Source organism: Arachis hypogaea, chromosome 1, assembly GCF_003086295.3.
Source record: "Arachis hypogaea cultivar Tifrunner chromosome 1, arahy.Tifrunner.gnm2.J5K5, whole genome shotgun sequence".
Classification (NCBI taxonomy): Eukaryota; Viridiplantae; Streptophyta; class Magnoliopsida; order Fabales; family Fabaceae; genus Arachis; species Arachis hypogaea.
Window position 1 is genome coordinate 33,761,763 of NC_092036.1, and position 18,166 is coordinate 33,779,928.

The window sequence follows — 18,166 nt, forward strand, 5'->3', positions numbered from 1 at the left end:
TTGGAGGATCCGTCTACATAGAGTTCCCATGTAGTCGGTTTGTCCTCTTGATCCCCTGCATATTCTGCCACGAAGTCGGCGAGGCACTGGGCTTTAATTGCTGTCCGAGTTTCATATCTCAGGTTGAACTCGGAGAGTTCTATTGCCCATTGAACCATTCTCCCTGCAACATCCGTCTTTTGGAGGATTTGCTTCATGGGTTGGTTTGTACGGACTCTTATTGTGTGAGCTTGAAAGTAAGGTCGTAGCCTTCGTGAGGCTATTACTAAGGAATAGGCAAACTTTTCTAGTTTGTGGTACCTTAGTTCAGGGCCTTGTAGGACCTTACTGATGAAGTAGACTGGGTGTGTCCGACCTCGTCTTCTTTTATCAGGGCCGACGAGACAGCCCTGTTTGCTACGGATAAGTACAGAACGAGGTCTTTTCCTGGTGCTGGTCGGGTTAGGATAGGAGGTTGGCTTAAAAACTTTTTGAACTCTTGGAACGCCTCCTCGCATTCCGGAGTCCATTCGAATGGGCATCCCTTTCTTAATAAGGAAAATAGTGGAAGGGATTTTAGTGCCGATCCTGCCAAAAATCTGGAGAGGGCTGCAAGTCGGCCATTGAGCTGCTGGACCTCTCTCAAACAAGTCGGACTTTTCATTTCTAGGATGGCTCTACATTTATTGGGATTGGCCTCAATCCCTCTTTGTGTTAGCATAAATCCTAGAAATTTTCCTGCTTCCACCGCGAAGGCGCATTTTGCAGGATTTAGTCTCATCCCATGCAACCTTATGGTGTCAAAGACTTGTGAGAGGTCGGATAAGAGGTCGACTTCTTCCTTGGTTTTTACTAGCATGTCGTCGACGTATACTTCCATTAGGCTCCCCAGGTGGGGGGAAAACACTTTATTCATCAACCTTTGATATGTGGCTCCTGCATTCTTTAATCCGAATGGCATGACCACGTAGCAATAGTTGGCTCTGGGTGTGATGAATGATGTTTTTTCCTGGTCGGGCTCATACATCGGGATTTGATTATATCCTGAGTAGGCGTCCATGAATGACAAGTATTGGTACCCCGAGCTGGAGTCCACTAGGGTATCAATACTTGGTAGGGGATAAGGGTCCTTAGGACATGCCTTATTTAAGTCGGTATAGTCGACGCACATTCTCCATTTACCATTCTGTTTTTTGACTAGCACTACATTGGCTAGCCATGTTGGGTACTTGACCTCTCTAATAAAGCCGGCTTCCAAGAGCGCCTGTACTTGCTCTTCTATTATTAGGGCTCGTTCCGTGCCGAGCTTGCGTCTTCTTTGTTGTACAGGTCGGGACCCTGGATAGACCGAGAGTTTATGGGACATGAGCTCGGGATCAATCCCAGGCATGTCAGAGGCCTTCCAGGCGAAGAGGTCGGAATTATCTCTTAAGAGCTCAGCCAGTCCTTGTTTTAGAGTTTCCTCTAGGTTGGCTCCTATGTGAGTGTTTTTTCCTTCCTCTTTACCAATCTGTATCTCCTCGGTCTTTCCTCCCGGTTGTGGTCGCAGCTCTTCTCTGGCCCTTCCGCCACCGAGCTCTATTGTATGAACTTCTCTACCCTTTCCTCTCAGATTTAGGCTTTCGTTGTAGCATTTTCTCGCCAATTTTTGATCTCCCCTCACCGTTGCTATTCCCGCTGAGGTCGGGAACTTCATGCAGAGGTGGGGAGTGGATACCACTGCTCCGAGCCGATTAAGGGTAGTTCTGCCGATTAAGGCATTATAAGCCGACCCCTCATCAATGACTATGAAGTCTATACTCAGAGTCTTTGATTTTTCCCCTTTTCCGAAAGTGGTGTGAAGGGGAAAAAATCCTAGTGGTTTTATTGGCGTGTCCCCTAATCCGTATAGGGTGTTGGGATAGGCTCTTAACTCTTTCTCATCTAACCCTAGCTTGTCGAAAGCGGGCTTGAAAAGGATGTCTGCCGAGCTTCCTTGGTCTACTAGGGTTCTGTGGAGATGGGCATTGGCTAGGATCATAGTTATTACCACTGGATCGTTGTGCCTAGGGATTATTCCTTGCCCATCTTCTTTTGTGAACGAAATAGTAGGGAGGTCGGGTGACTCTTCCCCGACTTGGTAGACTCTTTTGAGATGTCTTTTGCGAGAGGATTTAGTAAGCCCCCCTCCCGCAAATCCTCCCGAGATCATATGGATATGCCTCTCTGGAGTCTGCGGCGGTGGGTCTCTTCTATCCATATCATCTCGCTTTCTCTTTCCATGGCTGTCCGACCTCTCTATGAGATATCTATCAAGCCGACCTTCTCTAGCCAGCTTTTCTATCACATTCTTGAGGTCGTAGCAGTCGTTTGTGGAGTGACCATATATTTTATGGTACTCGCAGTAATCGCTGCGGCTCCCCCCTTTTTTTATTTTTAATGGGTCTAGGGGTGGCAGTCTTTCAATGTTGCAAATCTCTCTGTATACATCCACTATAGAAACTTTCAGGGGAGTATAAGAGTGATATTTTCTTGGCCTCTCGAGACCGAGTTCTTCCTTTTTCCTGGCTTCCCTTTCCTTCTCTTTAGTTGAGGGGAGTCCAGGTCGCCAACTCAGGTCCCTTAATTTGGCATTTTCCTCCATATTGATTTACTTTTCAGCTCTTTCTTGTACATCACTTAGAGAAACGGGGTGTCTTTTAGATATGGACTGTGAAAAGGGACCTTCTCTGAGCCCATTGACTAGCCCCATTATGACTGCCTTTGTGGGCAGGTCTTGGATCTCCAAACATGCTTTGTTGAACCTTTCCATGTAGGCTCGTAAAGACTCTCCGACCTCCTGCTTTATTCCCAGGAGGCTCGGTGCATGTTTTACATTGTCTTTCTGAATTGAGAACCTCATCAAAAACTTCCTTGAGAGGTTTTCAAAGCTGGTGATCGATCTCGGGGGAAGGCTATCGAACCACTTCATTGCTGTTTTCGACAAAGTGGTCGGGAAAGCTTTGCATCGCGTCGCGTCGGAGGCATCAGCTAGGTACATCCGACTTTTGAAGTTGCTCAGATGATGCTTAGGATCCGTGGTTCCATCGTAGAGGTCCATGTCCGGGCTTTTGAAGTTTCTCGGAACTTTTGCCCTCATTATGTCCTCGCTGAAAGGATCCTCTCCACCCGAGAGTTGTTCTTCTTGTTCGTCGTGGGAGTTGTGACTCTTGAGGGAAGATTCTAGCTTTAAGAGTTTTCTTTCTAACTCTTTTCGCCGCTCCATCTCCTCTTTGAGGTACTTTTCAGTTTCCTTTTGCCTCTCCCGCTCTTGTTCTAATTGTTCCAGGCGGCTGTGGACTAACCCCATTAGTTCAGCTACGTGGGATGGTCCGCCTTTTTCTGATTCGCGCCCATCTGAGGAATTTACCTTCGGGTTTTTTTACCCCGGAGGTGCCCTCTCTATGTTGATTGTTAACTTCCTGGTGTAGGGCTAGGTCCACCTCGTTATTACCCGTGTCCAGATTCTCTTGTTCGGAATCTGTTTCCACATGGCCTTCTTCGTGGGATCTGTCCGCCATCAATGGATGATCTCTCGGGTCCCCGGTAACGGCGCCAATGTTACGGTGGGTAACCAGAGATTAGTAAGATAGATGACGTTTGTTGGCCCAATCACCTGCGGTTGGTAGTCCCCGAGCTGGATCGCACACTGGAGCCTCCTTCCGACTTGTGTGAGTGAATGAATGGGGGGTGGTACCTGCAAAGACACTCCGATGCCTAAGTTAGCAAGAGTGTGAGCAGGTCTAGAGAGTATTGGGCTTAGAGATACCTGAGGGGTGTCAGTGTATTTATAGTGGTGAGCCAATAACCACCGTTGAAGTAGTGCCGTATCTTTAGGGTGTTAACCGCCCCATTATCTTGGGGAGGTTAAGATATGGCTTCATGAAGCGGTTAGAGAGATTTTAGGGGCGGTTACTCATTTGAATGAGTGTTTACCTGCCAGCTAATCTTATGTCCGACTTCTTTAGAGCAAGTCGTGGCTGATACCGACTTCTTACGAGAAGGTCAGAACTTAGCTAGGCTTAATCCTTCAGATTAGGCCTTTTATTTGGACCTGGGCCTTTGATATTGGGCCAGGATATGAACACTTATTATTCCGTGTGTTTTAGAAAAACCAAATAAATAAAGACATTCCTTAATACGATGTACTTTATGTACAAGATAAATTAAACAATGAATTAATCTTAAAGCAATAATAAACTTTATAATAATAAAAAATCATAGTAATGAACATTAAATCACATAATGATAGTTATTAAAAAAATTTATCTCTACATAATTTTTTCTAAGAGAACTCTTTAGCACATTAATATAAAATTATATAAATACTGTAAAAAAATTGAAGAAAAGATTACTTATCTAAAAATCTTTGGTATGGATTGTGAAATGAATTGAAAACTTGTAAATCAAAACTGTTGTTAGATTGTCTGACTAAAGCAATGAGATGGATATGTACATAATAAGGATATTCCAGCGTTCAAATTAGAATGGATTTATAAAGTATATGTGTGTGAAATAAAGAATGTAATTAAAAAGTCTCTGGTTCCTGTTTATATAATTCGAGACAGTTATCTTATCTTATTTATTTTATCTTTTTTTTGGTGACTATCTATCTTATTTAGTAATATAAAAAAAATTTTAATTTTAAATATTAATTTTATTAAATATTTATCTTTTCAGATTATTATATAACAAAGATTTAAGAACATAATTTAATTTAAATATTTTAAAATTATTATTAGATATAATTTTTTTAAAATACCTATCTTTTAAATATCAATATTCTATTTTATAATTTATTGAATATATTTTTATTGTAATTTTATCTTTTTTAATTTGATATTAAAAATTAGATTTAATTTTAATTTTAAAAAATTTGCTATACATAGTTATTTCAATGCCACTTATTAAATTTCACTTATTAAATTTCACTTTTAGTTTCAGGGGATTAGTTTTTGAGTGCCTTCTCCCAGTCCCTCGTATTATAGCTACTTAGGTTACCTTGTCAAAAACCAAACCTTGTTTCAAAACTTTTTTTTGGTTTCGGGTTTAGGGTCCTGTGTGCTCTGCCTCCGGACTGTGGTTGCCGCTCGTGCTTCGCGCTCCTTCTGCGTGCTCTGCCTCTGTCTGTGCGTTGCCGCTCGTGCTTGGCCGCTCGTGCTCTGCCTCCTGTCTCTGGTCTCAGACATCCACCACTCCAACCTCCAATCTCGCACCTCAGACCACCTCCACCATCATCAATCGCACTCCCAGGTACCAGCCTTCACTTGCGAACAACCGCTCCGCCTCCTGCATGTGTTTGCCTTCGCCGTTCTCAAAACCTGCGCCCTTACCAGCCTCAGACACCACCCCTTCGCTTGATTGTTCGTGCCTCCTCTTCTTTTTGTGCGTCTTCTGCAAGGTTCTAATTTTTGTGAGTAGTGTTTCTTTCTCAGCTTTGTTCATTGATAATTTCCTTTCTTCATTGTTAATTTGATTGTTAAGGGAAGCTTTATGTTAGATATAAAACATTAGGTATTTTCGTTGAACATATAAAATTGTATTGGTAGGGCTATAGTTTTGATATGTTTGCAGAACATGTTGCCTTAGAAATAAGAAATGCAATTGAAAACAGAACTGAGATAGATGACTCTACAGTTCACTAAGTGGAAAGAAAAGAACATTTATAAAATGCCTTTGAGTGGCGAACATAAGCAAAACAATACTGATTTCAAAATTCAAGATTCAAACAGTCAACAAGACAACTATAGGTAGGTTAATTAATGCCTCCTTGTTAATGCTATAAACACTTTGACCAATCACAATGTGTATATGTAGGATGCATAGTAAATAAATACAAGAAAACATTAATTTTATGAAGATGGGTAACTATAGGATCTTTATAAAGAAAGACTACAATAGGCCTAATAATTACATACCAAAAAAGTTGTTCCCTCCACAGGCAGAACTAAACATGGATGCACCCGTCTTCATATATAGATTACTCAAATTTTGACTTAACTGATGGGATTTTAAAGTTCCTCCTATTACTACGCTTGCTAGCATTGCTCTTCTGCTTTGATACTTGGATTTTATCTATACCAAAATAAAGTCAAGGAAAAAAGTTAACTGCTTAAAGATACGAAAGTAATTGGTAGTTTATTTAAGGAGAAAATACTTGGAGAAGTACACTTCAAATTCTGCAATCGAAGCTTATCAGACCTATCCTTTGACTCCTCAATCTCACTAGGGCTAGTAAAATCTTCTAATTGTGATATTCGTGGCTTCTTTGAACATGAACTATTATTACTCCTGCTGGCTTTTGCTGATTTTCGTTGTAATGGTACACCTTCTAGTCTTGCACTATCTACAGGACAAATTTTGCCAATAACACCGGGCAGATTCTTGGATAACTCCTTACCCTTGATGAGAGAAGAAAACCAAGCATTGGTTTTCATACTTATAACATCTGGTGTGACAACACTGGCTGGATAAAATCATGTAACAACCAGTATGTTAAAAGGTTAATAGGGCTCAAATTAATAGGTTATACCAAAAATATATTATAATACCATCTGATTAGTTTCTCTGTATTTTTCTTAACATCTAAAATTAAGTTTTAAAAAAAGGTATAAGAATAACAAACATCTAAAACGATTAATATTAAAAATAAAAAAGTGTGCTTCAATGCATCGGCTTTAGTATGTGTTTCATTACTCACCCGGGGAGGTACGGTGCTCTAACCTTGCAGCTTTGGGCCATTGCTATTACCAATAGTAAGGAAAATACCACTACAACACTAATGCTTTTCGCAAAAGCCATAGATTTGTGTCTATCAAAGAATATAATAAATCTAGCTTTTGTTAAAATAGCTTTTATCATATATAACCTTTTGATTGTATCCTTTGTATGGCTTCTTTTCACATATTTTAGTGAAGACTACGGCATAATCATGCATTCTAATAAAGAAATGAGTAAAAAGGTATTTATGACTGGAATTTTATTGCAAAAACACCTAGCGTTTTATTATGTGATTATTTGATGTAATTGACTTTGGTTTTTGACTATGAATTATAATTGTCGTTGATATTATTGTGATTATAGTTTAATGGTTGGATTTACTTTGAGTATGTCTGTGTTGCGATTATTGTTTTGGTTGAATTGAGTGCTTGTAAATGAACCATGTTGCTGCCTTGTTAGAACTGGTAACGAAAAACTAGGAGAAAATTATTGGGTTAGAATGATATTACTAAGTGTGAGTTTGGATTAGAGTTGGTCAAACTGGAGTGATTTTAGAATGATTTAGAATGATTTTGTACAATTGATTTTAGATAGAAGTGAGTTTGTGCCAGTATGATTTATGTTTGGCAATTCTATACTAAAATTGATTTTGATAGAATAAAATTGTTTGGATCATATTAGTTAAAATTACTTTTAGATAGATAATTAGTTAATTACTAAAAAAATATAATATTAAATTATAATATTATTTTTTAGTATATTTAATTTTTTTATACTTCCTTTAGTATATTTTTTATATAATATTGTTTATAAAATTCTATTTTAGGTTCTTTTGGTTTAGATCTCTCTTCAAAGTTGGATTTCAGAAATTATTGAGAGACATCAAAAAACAATCTAAATATTGAGCAAGAACTTCACATGTGGAAAGAAAAGGCAAAGGAGCAAGAAATGATCAATGAAGAGCAAAAGATCAAGTTGAATGATGCTGAGCACAAGTTAAAAGATCAAGGACGTCAACTAAAAGTTCAACAGAAAAGAATTGGTTCTACTGAAAAGACAATTCATATTTTGTATAAAAAGTTGAATCTGCCACTTCCTTCAACCTTGTCTGATCCTACGGAAGATGAGCTTGGGACAGGCTCTAGTGATGATAACATGAGTGATTGATATTTGGAGTATATGTTTTTTCTGATTTAGATTAAGAAATTTTTAGGTGATTTAGTTAGTACATTTTATTTTACTCATGATATTTGACCTTTTTAAAAGCTTTCTTTGTTTTAGTTTAAGTATTTTTTCTTATTTTAGTTTGATTACATTTATGGACAAAAGTATTTTAATAATAAATATTTTTTTAACACTTTTATGGTAATTAACTTTTTCATGATTTTATTATGTGTTTAGAATTTGGATGATGTAATATGAAAAAAATGATTATGATGGTGTTAATATAGAAAGCAGATCAAATACAATTTATTTTCTAAAATATTTATCTATTAAATAGCAAATTATTTTGTGTGAAAATTATTTGAAATATTATATTAAATTTGTAGAAAATTTGTGCGAAAATATTTTTTGTTTTGTATGAAATTTGTTTCAAATACGTAAATTCTTTTAAATTAAATTTGTCTGAAATTTAATTGAAAAGAAATATTTGATTTGTCTAAAATTTGTTCGAAAAAAATTTGTTATATTTGACTAAATTCAATAGAAATTTGTCTGAAATAAAGTATATTTTTTGTTTGAAATTTGTCTAAAAATTAATATTTTTATGTTTGAAATTTGTCTAAAATACGTTGTCTTTATGTTGACTAATCTGTCTGAAATTCGTCTAAAATACATCGTAATAGTTAGAAATCTAGCAGATAAATGCCTATTCGAAATCTGTCACAAAATTGTCTGAAAAAAATTTCGGACAAAATTTAAATTAGCAACAAGGCTTTTTGGGACAAAAATTTCGTCCCAAATTTGTTTGAAAAAAAAATTGTCTGTAATTTGTTCAAAATTTATTTCAATTTCGTCTCAAAATTTGTCCAAAAAACCCTATTTCTAGTAGTATAATTATCAGACAGTTTTATTGCAGGATGTAGTCCGTTGAGTCTGATTGTAACGTAACTGCCGAGTTATAGTGTGTAATGCCGAGTTATGACATAGGATTTTTAACGACCGTATCATAGCTCCCAAGCGTAGGCTGAAAATGCATTTTAATTAAACAGGTTAAGCTTTTAATGTATTATAAGTCGGCTGCTTCAGTGAGTTCATAACTCGGCCAATGGCTTAGCCTTGGAGTCTCCAGTTCAAGATGCTTTATTAAAAGAAGGAATAAAATCTTTTGAATTTTAGACGTTATTTGAAGTTAATGTGTATTGAAAAATGTAGTAGTATTTGTCATTAATTGTGCCTTTGATTTTTTTCAATGTAATTTTGAACCATTGATTTAATAGATGCAATAGTTAAGGTTTTTCATGGGACTGAATAGTTAATTTGAATAGTTGCTGAGATGATTTTGATAAAAATGAATTGGTTGGGTGAGAATATTGCGTTAGTTCACCTTTGTTTGGTGATTTGATTGAAGATTGAATTTGATTGCGCATGTGTAAACGATGCGACTTTAAATTGAAGAATTATCGCGATATTGGTTGGTTCACCTTTGTTTGGTGATTTGATTGAAGATTGAGTTTGACTGTGCATGTGTAAGCGATGCGACTTTGAATTGAAGAATTATCGCGATTGCGTATGTGTAAACGATGCGACTTTGAATTGAAGAATTATCGCAAATGGATAATTGATTGAAGATTGTTGATAGTCATAGTTCGAAAAATAGTTGATATAGATCTGATGATAGTTGATATAGATTTGACAATGACTGATAATGATTGATATAGCTCAGATAATGATTGATATTAATCTGAAAACAGAGATAATATATGTAGATTTGAAAATAGAAAAATAGATATAGGTTGGCAAATAGAGAGAACAGATATAAATTGGCAAATAGAGATAACAGATATAAATCGACAAATAGAGATGATAGATATGGATCAAAAAATAGAGATGACAGATATAAATCAGAAAATCAGATATAGATCGACAAATAGATATAACAGATATAGGTTGGCAAATAGAGATAATAGATATATATTGACAAATAGAGATAACAGATATAAATTAGAAAATAGAGATGACAGATATAGATCATTCAATAGATACAACAGATATAAATTGGCAAATAGAGATAACAGATATAAATCGGCAAATAGAGATGATAGATATGGATCGAAAAATAGATATAACAAATATAGATTGGCAAATAGAGATAACAAATATAAATTGGCAAATAGAGATAACAGATATAGATCGGCAAATAGAGATGATAGATATGGATCGAAAACTAGAGATGACAGATATAGATCAGCAAATAGATCTAACAGATATAAGTTGGAAAATAGAGATAACAGATATAGATTGGCAAATAGAGATGATGGATATAGATCGGCCAATAGATATAACAGATATAAATTGGCAAATAGAGATAACAGATATAGATTGGCAAATAGAGATAACAGATATAGATCAACAAATAAGAATAACAGATATAAATTGGAAAATAGAGATGGCTGATATAGATCGGCAAAGAGATAACAGATATAAATCGAAAAATAGTGATGACAGATATAGATCAGGAAATAGAGATATCAGATATAAATCAGAGAATAGAGATAACATATATAAATAAAAAAATAGAGATGACAGATATAAATAAAAAATAGAGATATCAGATATAGATCAGCAAATAGAGATAACATATATAGATCGGCAAATAGAGATAACTGATATAAATCAAAAAATAGAGATAACTGATATAGATCAGCAAATAGATATACCATATATGAATTGAAAAATAGAAATGACAGATATAGATTGGAAAAACAGATATAGATCGGCAAATAGATATAACATATATAGGTCAGCAAATAGAGATAACATATATAAGTTGAAAAATAGAGATGACAGATACAGATCAGAAAAATAGATATAGATGGGCAAATAGATATAACAAATATAAGTTGAAAAATAGAGATAACAGATATAGATCAGAAAAATAGATATAGATCGGCCTTTTTCGGGCCTTAATGATTTACTATATGACCTTTGTTTACAAAGGTACACAGGTAAGTTTGAAGCCATTGGAAGGAAATGGAGCCTATAGAAAGAATGGTGTTTATTTCGAGGCCCCACGGTGGGAGCCAATTGTTCTTGTGTGGATAACCTGGACGTGACCTCGGCTAAGGGATTTGACACCGAGCTTTTGTCTCCAACGCCGAGCTATAAGCTGGGATGATCCGAGCTCTTCGTCCAGAGAGATATCACGTCACGGAGAGTATGAATAAAGGGGGAGTGTACCTACAAAAGGCACTCCGATACTTAAGTTAGTACTGAGAATTCAGCGTATCCTTGTTGAGGATAAAACATCATACCTTTATAGGTGAAGTAAGATAGATCAGTTACGTTCTTGTTGATTACCTGAATTGATGAGCAGTTACTAGATTTAATAAGTAATAAATACCTGGTCAGACAGTTTTATTCCAGAATGTAGTCCATTGAGTCTGATTGTAACGTATAACCCCGAGTTATAACGTAACTGTCAAGTTATGGTGTGTAATGCCGAGTTATGACATAGGATTTGTAACGACCGTATCAACAATAAAAGAAAATAGAATAGAGATCCCTAGAATTAGGGCTGTTCCGAGGATGACTTGAAACGAATCAATTTGGGTCTGAACGTTAGGTCCAGACTCCTTTTGGAGTAGCATCTGAAGTCTTCTGGTGTCAAGGTGCCGCCGTTTGAGTTCCTCGTGACAAGGTGGGAGGTGGAACTTGTAAGGGGCTCCAATACTTAAGTTAACAAGGGTTTTAGGCAGGTTTTTAGTAGATTTGAATTCGAAAAATACCTGAGGGTGTTAGGGTATTTATAAGTGTAATGTAGAGTCAATAATCGCTTTTTGAATAGCCCCACCTTTGATGGTGGATTAGTTGCTCCCTTTTGGTAGGAAGTTTGTTGAGATATCCCGTTTAGATGGATAGAAGTTATGGTATGGGTTGGTATTTAAATGAGTAGAATTGAACTCACGTTCGTTATGTCCAACCTCTATGAGGTCGGGTGGGTGTCGGCTTGACTAGTGTCTGTAGATTTGGATTTTATTCATTTTGGGCCTAGCTAGGTAACGGGTCAAGGTAGGAACAGTGCCTTGCTTGAGGCCGAACTTCATTGGTTTGGGCTTAAGCATTCTAAAGTCGGTCTTGATTTCTTTCGGCCTTCATCTTATCACGTCGGGTATACCATCTCTCTTTGAGCTAGGTCGGGTACTCGATGTGTTTTTGAATTTGAACGTTACGTCTTCTCGTAACCATTCGCACGTCTTTTTAGTTACTTTGGTAACCGTTCCTGTCATTAAATGAAGGGTAAATGTATCATTTTGTCCCTGTGACTATAAAAACACAATTACTTTCTCTTCTTTTTGGCTTCAACTTCTAAAATATTGCATCATTTCTCTCGAAACCTTTTTGTTATTTGCTTCGATTAACCTTTTTCTAAGATTTTTCTATCTTGGAGATCAGTTCCAGTTTGAGTTTGACATTTGAAGATTATTCATCGTTGCCATCGCAGTTTCTTCCTCCTGTTTCTTTGAGAAAGTTGATTTTTTTCTTTTTCTTTATCTATTTTTTTCATTGTTGGTTGATGTTATTTGGTATAGCTTTATGTTGCGTTAATATTCTTGTTTTCTTGCAAATATGGGATCTTACTATTTGTTCGTAGAAGTTTCTACCTTTTTTCATTCTTGCTTATTATCTTGGTTATCGTGAACCTTCATTATCGTTTGCAAGAATTTATAGAATCTGGTAGAAAATGTTTGTAAAATCTAGTAAAACCTGAATTAGTGTCTTTATTGTTGAATTTTGGGAATTTTATCTTGTCTCCAAATGGTGCCATTTTTGTTTTGAGTAATGGCATCATTTTGCATCATAGTAGATCAGGTTGAAGTCCCACTCGTGAGGATGGTCCAACCCCTTTTGTTTGTTGTGTTGTTGTTCCTGCTTTGTAGCTCATGATTTTGTATGGTGACAACTTTCTTTTTGTTTTGTAAGTATAACTCTTTATGTCTCGCTCAGTAGTCCTCAGCATGTCTACTAAGGTTCCTTCCGACTTAGATTGGGTAGACGTTATTGTTCTTTACGCTGTTTCTGTAGTTGAGAATGAGTATATAAAGACATTTCTAGGTAGCATAAGCTTTGTATGGGGAGAGAAGATAAAGAGAAGTATGAGATATGGCCCATGACCTTGAGAATAGGATTTTATTTCCCCGACTTGATAAATCGAAGTGTCATTTCATGTTTATGTATGAATGCTTTTTCACTAGGTTGGGGGTGAATATTCTTTTTACCGACTTTGGGTTGGAGATCCTTCGTATCTATAGAGTTTTCACTTCTCAACTTCATCCTAACTCCTCGGGTTTCATAAAAGTTTATCAGCTAGTTAGGCAGGAGCTTGATCTTCCATTGTCTTTCAAAGTTTTCTTTTACATTTTCCAGCTTACTAAACCATTTAGTTCTAAAAAATAGCATTGGATTTCTTTCCAAGCTATTGAGGGAAAGAATGTATTCTCTATTTTTTATGATTCAATCCATGATTTTAAGAACTATGTCTTTAAGGTTCGACCTTGATGCATTCGCATCTTTTGTACGTTTTCTTGCTTTAATTTCTTGTTTTCTTAGGTTTAATCATAGTTCTTCTTATAATCTCATCACTTTCAAGTATCATTACTACTAATGTGTTTTCTAAGTATTTTTAAGAAAATATAGCTAATTATTTCTAAGTATTTCTTTTTCTTTTGTCAATGTTTTAATGCTTTTCTGACCTCACCGATTACCTCATCCAAACATCAACTACTTACTAATTCTCATGGAAAAATCATATGTTTTTCGTCACCTTTTGATAATTTGTCATCTCTTTCACTTTGTCACTTTTCAACAGTCTTCCGGCAGTTCCATCTGCATTCTCTTCCGGCAATTCCGTCTGTGTACTCTTCCAGCAGTTCCATCTGCGTTTTCTTCCGGCAGTTTTGTCTGCACTTTCTTCCAGAAGTTCTATTTGTGTTTCTTTGTGGCAGTTTCGTCTGCGTTTTCTTGTGTCAGTTCCGTCTGCGCTTCCTTTCGGTAGTTCCATCTACGCTTCTTTTCGATAGTTATGTCTGCGCTTTCTTTAAGTAGTTTTGTCTGCACCCGTTCTATCAGTTTATGCATTTTTTTATTTAGTTATTTTAAATAAGTTTCAAACTCAAGTGAGTTTGAGGAGAGATACGAGAGTATAATTACTAATTAGGATCAATTAGATCAATTAGCATTGTTTAACATATCTGAATATTTATTATAGGATATTACATCTTTATTATTTTGATTCTCTTACACCTGTAAATCTCCTTTTATATTGTATCATTTTACACAACTTGAATATACAAATATTTTCTCTACTGCTCTCTCTCTTACCCTTTCAAATAATAATAAATGCAATTTAATTTAGTTCAAAGTTTATTGTTTTATAGTCTTCTATATATATATATATATATATATATATATATATATATATATATATATATATATATATATAAAATTGTAAAAATAATCTTTTTATCACTTTGGATATTTTAACTCTTTTTTTCTCTTTACGTGTAATTTTATTTTGCATTAACTTTGTTTATTTAATGATAAAATATACTCATGTTAATTCTATCCACTCCTAGAAAATGGATTAATACAGACAGATTTAGTCTTTATTACAGACGGTAAAAGCCTCGTCGGAAATTATTTACCGACGGATTTTTTTCCATCGAAAAATTACCGACGGATTTTTACCAGTTACCGACGGATTTTCCCTCTGTAAATTCTCCATCCATTTCCTAAAGGCGACGAACTTTCCGACGGATTTTTCGTCGGTAATTACAGACAAATTTTCCGACAGATTTTCTGTCTATAATTACAGACAGATTTTCTGTCTATAATTACAGACGGATTTTTTGACAAATTTTCCGTCTGTAATTTAAGCCTTGGAAAATCATCTCACACTCTTATTACAGACAGTAGATCCGTCTGTAAATCCGTCTATAAGGTAAAATAGGATTTTTTTATTTTTTCAATTACAAAATAAACTTGTTTTCATACAAAATAAATATAAATTTAATACAAATTTTTATCTAATTTGTATTCAAATATTTATAATATTTCAAAAAATAAACAAATTCATCGTATTATCAAAACATAAACGAAGTGTATTAATACATCAACTATAATCCTCAATGTATTGTCCAACCATACTAAATTTATCAGCTATAATTCATAACATTGTATTATATGAGAAAAATTACATTATGAAAATCTCTACAAGCCAATCAACTAGTATCCCGCACATGCTTTGAGTAATGTCGTGTTGCTTTATATCTCTTAATGCAATTGGAAAAGGGCTACACTTCTTGCATGATATTTCAAAGTACTGCATGTCAGTAAAAGTACATAGCAGTAAAAGGTGTTGGGGATTGAAACACGAGCAGAATCAACATTCCTTAACAAGTAGCCACCCTGACACTCCATTCAATCTGCACAGAAGCAATTTCAGGTGCTCATGTTTCTTGCCACCAGTTGTGGGGTGCTTCCAGCAGCTTAAAGGGACCATATGAATGAACTAATTTGCCATGAAATGAAACTAGTAAATTAGTTCTCAATTCAAAAGTTGAAAATACAAAAATCTAGCCTTCTATATATTTTAATTCATGGGCTTCCAACAAAAATTTTTAGAAGTTGCAAAATAAATTTCTAGGATTAGGACTAGGAACAATTCTAATATAGAATGCAAGGAGTAATGATTTTCATAGATCCCAACTAAGAACAATTAAGCTATTTTCAATCAGCCAATAAGCTATACAATACACTAGTAGAAATGGGGCAACCCACTTCAGAGAAATTTAACAAAAGAATAATGAGAGAACAAGAACATCACTTTCATATAATATATAGAGAGAGAAAGAGAGAAGAGCGAGAGAGACAGACCAAAAAAAATAAACATAGAAAGAACAAAGAAGCATCGTGAAATATATCTTAAAATAATAAATGAATCAGAAAGAATATATTCAACTACCTTCTGATGTAAGCCAGTCATTCTAAAGGGTTCTCCTTTGTTCATTAGATTTGGGAACTCATTAAGTCTTTAACACTAAAGTGAAAAAAACAAAAACAAGGTACTTACCATTGCTACACACATACACATACACTCTCTTTTTGACAAACATCACTCAGTTCTATTTTTCCTTTCTGCTATTGAAGTATTGATACATGAAATAGAACACTTAGATTAACTAGCCCAATTAAAGTATTAAACCATTAGGATTGATCCAAATAAAATACTAATAATAAAAGATGACAGTTAATAATTCACAGTTAATAACTATCCAAGTTAGGCTTACACAGTATAAGGCGAAAGTGACTATTTTGCAACTGATTTTGGTTGTGTAGTTTCCTTCTCAGAGGCTGTGGCAATGGCAGGTTCTGAGGGAGTTGGATTACTAACGGCTGCAACACCCGGTTTCTGCATAATCACAATAAACAATGAATCATAAATTATAGCTTAGTATAGTTATAGCAGTGAGGTAAATTTTTTTCTTTATCATAACTTGTAATATAAGAAAGGACATACCTTTGGTGAAGAAATATAAGGTCTTTGAGATGATATCTTTGCAAGAAGCTCCTTCGTGGGAGTCAGCAGTGTAGTTGTCTCTGCTACTACCTCCACTATTTTACAATATGCAAGATCAGGGTTCTTGGCCATGACTGCCATAAGTTCTGCCACCTACCATGAAACAGAATTTGTTACTTTGTCTCTGTCATTCACAGGACTAGTTTTACAAAATTTGAAATCAGCACAAAAGTTTACATGTTAAGCACCTGATGGTTTGATACTTGACCCCCAAATAAAGTGTCTTCTGTTGATAGTGTTAGGTTATGAGTTTGAACTTCTTGTTAAAATATGATAATATCAGAAAGAATTTCATTAATGCTCACTTGTCTTACCTTGACTCCCTCCACTTGTTCCATCATCAAGCTTCATTTGCTCAACACTCTGCATATGTTCTATATCTTAATGCACATCCTTTTCATATCAAGCACTAATGGATACCAAATCTTGTTCATAAAATAGAACTTGTACCTTGATTAGTGGACCAGCTCTCTCAGCACTCCTCACTCCAGCTCTTACTTTAAATCCAAGTTTTATAAGCTCTCTAAAATGAAACTATCACTAGTCAGCATTTTAAAGAAAAGAAATTTCTTCTTAAAGAACAAGTGAATTGAAAAGTACTAACAAATGTACCTAACAGTTCTTGAACCAACTCTACCAGTAGCACCAGCAAAATATACTAAGTTATCATCCTTGAAATCTGTTTTCTCAGGAATCCCCTCAATTTTTGTTGAACCTTGTATAGAGTATAAACATTAACATTCATATTAATGATCATTAACACAAACCATATTATGTCTCTAACAGTTCTATTTGAATCACCTGAAGCTTGAGCTCTAATGTAGTGGAACTTGTGAGGCTTAGTGATTACTCACAATTAAATTTAACCCAAAAAAAGATAAAAAGAAAAATGGTCAGTAGGAAGTAGACATTTCAAAATTACTCACAATTAAAGAGGCTAAGAAAAATCACCTTAACAGGAAGTGAAGTGCCAAACTGATCCAGATACCCTATTAGTTGGCCTTCTTTGATGTAATCACCCTGTATATTTCAAAATTAAAAAGCAAAACTGAAGGAAAAGAGAAGATATTAGTGCTGAAGGAACATGGCTATCATACAACTAAATGTATAACATCCCATGCCAAGTCAGCAAGCTTCTAACTAACTTAAGGCTACGTTTAGATCTTCTTTAAGTCTCACATCTTATGTTAACCAATACGAGATGCGAGCAATAAATTTACATGGTCATCCATAGCTCTGTCAATTAAAGCATGTCGATTTCTCTGGATAAGAAATATGGCTACCTGCATGGTCAATTCAGCATAAAATCATGTGAAAATAAATTTCAGATTTGTGTCTCTTACATCAGATGGTAGAGAAATTACTGCCTACTGAGCCTCTTTACCATGCCAAGTAAGTTGCCAACTACGATTGAGCCTATGGGATCATAAATAGCATTTCCAGTGATATTCACTGCAATCAATGAATATTTAGTTAAATTTATTGAAGAATTTTCCTTTAAAAAATTTTTCATATTTCTGTTGATAAGATATTAATAAATGAGTGGTGGGGGTGGCTTATCTACTTGGTTCATCACTGGATAACGGTGGTACTACTGTACTAGTTTGGATAATTCAGAGTCTTTGTGTAAGCCTGGCATGTAGAGTTTGT

The 18,166-nt window shown here is 35.2% G+C and overlaps 1 long non-coding RNA gene across 1 annotated transcript; it reads right to left on the reverse strand.

The window, feature by feature from the left end:
- Positions 1-16,830: 16,830 nt before the first annotated feature.
- On the reverse strand, positions 16,831-17,542 carry LOC112772792 (uncharacterized). The gene is made up of 3 exons (XR_003187779.3): positions 17,129-17,542; positions 16,967-17,039; positions 16,831-16,879 (listed from the first exon to the last, which is right to left on the reverse strand). It is a non-coding gene; the product is annotated as an uncharacterized lncRNA (long non-coding RNA).
- Between the last annotated feature and the right edge of the window lie 624 nt (positions 17,543-18,166).